The sequence below is a fragment of the Podarcis vaucheri genome (assembly GCF_965113315.1).
Source record: "Podarcis vaucheri genome assembly, chromosome: 10".
NCBI classification, from domain to species: Eukaryota; Metazoa; Chordata; class Lepidosauria; order Squamata; family Lacertidae; genus Podarcis; species Podarcis vaucheri.
In genome coordinates this window covers 46,260,022-46,263,152 of record NC_138748.1, presented here as the reverse complement: position 1 = coordinate 46,263,152, position 3,131 = coordinate 46,260,022, and positions in this window count along the sequence as shown.

Sequence of the window (3,131 nt, the reverse complement as noted above, 5' to 3'; positions counted from 1 at the left end):
CCAGCGTTTTCAGGTGTACACAATTCCTCCCCCCCCCCCATATATTCAATAAACGTTTTCCAAGCTTCTCTAAAAGTATGTTCTTCTTGTTCTCTTATTCTATATGTTAAGTCTGCGCCTGTTCTGTCAGCTCAAATTGCCATTCTTCTTTAGTTGGGACCTCGTTCGTTTTCCATCTGAGAGTGCTCTAGTGCTCGACTCCTGCTTGTGGGTTTCCCCACAGGCACCTGGCTGGCCAACAGTGAGAACAGGTTGCTAGTCTAGAAGGTCCATTGGCCATCTCTTGGCTCTTCCTACGTTCTTAAGTTCTCATAAAGATATCCGTATCAGGTGTATTCTTTGGGGCTTACTTTGAGTTTATTCTATATGTCTGTTCAATACATGTTTCACATCCCAGATCTAATTCTAGGAATTCCTTGAATAGTTCCCCCAGAAACATGGTAGGCAAGTTCAGTGGTTACAGCTTTGCTCTATCACTGTTCCTTCATGTGGGGAAAGGCTGCACCTGTGGAATTTGCTTGCCACCCAGCTGTTAGAGAAAGGTAGCAGCTCTGCCCATTTTAAAAGGCAGCAATTTTTAACATCTGATAAATCACTTCCTAGCAATTTGGGGGTTGTAGCCATCTAAGTTCTACTCAGAGTAGACCCATTGAAATGAATGGGGAAAACACATTCCATACAAGGTCAGCCCTACCATTCAGTAGAGCGAGGTAAGCTTCTGATTTTGGGTGCCTTGAAAGGGCAGCAAAATGTTAGAAAAAAATACAACAATAAATGAAATAACTATCAGGAGAAGCTTGTTAGAGAGATGCTGGTAAGATTTTTCTGCCTCAGGTGCCAAAATAACTTGGTTGGCCTTGAGTACTATGAATTTGACCTCGCAGGGAGGCGGAAGAGAGAATTTGCTGCTCTGCCTCAGGCAGCAGAATACCTTGGGCGAGCCCTATCTCCTGACATATAAAGCAAATCAGGGGAGGGCAATCCCCCCAGATGTTGCTGAACTACAATGCCCAGCAATAATGGGCAGCAACCTGAGCAAGCATGGCCAATAACCAGGGATGGTGGGAGGTCAGAGATTCCCTACACATATGAAAAGACAATGAGTTCATTCCATACAGGAGGGGAAAGAGGGCTGGAGATTCCAGAAGAATCCCATCACCTCATTCAGTGGACTCAAAGCAATGTGCATGGATTGTCTTATTTTAGCCAATCATCAAACTTATGAAGTAGATTAGATGGGAGCAGGTGAGTCGCCCCAGGATCACCCAGTAAACTTCAGCAAACTGTGGGGCTTTTAAGGTTGATCTCCCCAGTCGAGATGCAGCACTTTAACCATTATACTACGCTGGCTCACAATCAGCGCTTAAACCTACTGACTTAAAAGTCTTGTTGAGAGAGGAGGGTCTTCAGCAAGCTGCAGAAAAGTGGCAGAGACGCTGCTTGCCTAATATTGCAGGGGAGGAAATTCCAAAAGGTAGGTGCCGCTACAGTAAAGGCCAGATTCCTGCGCTGTTTGAAATGGGCCTCCCAATTAGAGAGTATTTGCAGGATGCCCTCACCTGCAGAGCAGAGTAGGTATTTATTTACATTTATATCCCACCTTTCCTTGGTGTCTTTCTTCAGACAAAGAAGCCTTCTGAGGACTTCAGAAACACAAACACCTCTGCAAGAGCTAAATTTGCACCAAGTCGTTTTCAAAAGATGTACCTGGCTCTCCTCCCCAGAAAATGCAAACATTTGTGAAAAGCTATACAGTGGGTTAAACCACTGAGCCTAGGGCTTGCCGATCAGAAGGTCGGTGGTTCGAATCCCCACGACGGGGTGAGCTCCCATTGTTCGGTCCCTGCTCCTGCCAACCTAGCAGTTCGAAAGCACAAAGTTTAAGTAGATAAATAGGTACCGCTCCAGCAGGAAAGTAAATGGTGTTTCCGTGCGCTGCTGTGGTTCACCAGAAGTGGCTTAGTCATGCTGGCCACATGACCCGGAAGCTGTACGCCGGCTCCCTCAGCCAATAAAGCAAGACGAGCACCACAACCCCAGATTCATCCGTGACTGGACCTAATGGTCAGGGGTCCCTTTATCTTTATTTTTACCTATACTGGTACATGGTTACCCAGTATATCTTGTTAGTGTGTGCATAAGAGAGGAAGCAGAAACAAGACTGCTCTTGGCCTTATTGTGTCTTTCATAGAGCAGTGTACATAGTTCCCCTCCATATTTTATACTTACAACAACCCCTTAAGGAAGGTTAAGGCTGCAAGAGGCAGTGACTTGCCCCTAGTGACACACCTAGTGAACTTTACGTCTAAGTGAGGATTCGAACCCTGCACTCCTAGTGATGAGACAATCTTCCAGTTATTCACTTGAATATAAATACCACAGTTGCTGTCAGTCACGTATACATGTACTAAAGGGAATGAGCCAGCAAATACCTACATATAACACATATAACATATAACACTTGCAGAATAAGAAACTTCATTCCCTTCTCAACAGCTGTACAAATAAACTCATCTAGTTGCCATCCCAATATGTACACACAAACAACAGCTGGAGGGATTCACTAATGTGTACCACAGCTGCTGAACAGTTATCACACCCCCTCCCTCCCTCCCTCCCTTGACCAAGTATACCAAGAAATTAGTGAACATTTCACAACACTCCTCATAGAAATATGCCACTCTGCTTGTCCCAGACCAGCTTGTCCCTAACCCAATATAACGAGTGGAAATCTTTTGTTTGTTTATTTAAACTTTTTTAAATCTTACACTTCAAAATGGGCCTTGCCTTTGGGGTTGCAATCTAAAAATAATAATAATAAACTTTAAAATAAAACTTTTGAAAAATAAGTTCTGTCAAGTGTCCATGGAAAATAACCTGGTTTACAGTGATAGTGGATAATAGAATGTCCTGAATGCCTAGCCTACCTGGTGTCAAGTCAGTATGTAAAGTCCCCAGTACAGGGTCAATCCATGTGTTCAAACTCCAAACCAAAATACAGTCCCACAGAGCAGTGGCGTAGCGTGGGTTGTCAGCACCCGGGGCAAGGCAAGTAATTTGCGCCCCCTAACCCGTGGATTTGCGCCCCCTAACCCGTGGATTTGCGCCCCCTAACCCGTGGATTTGCGCCC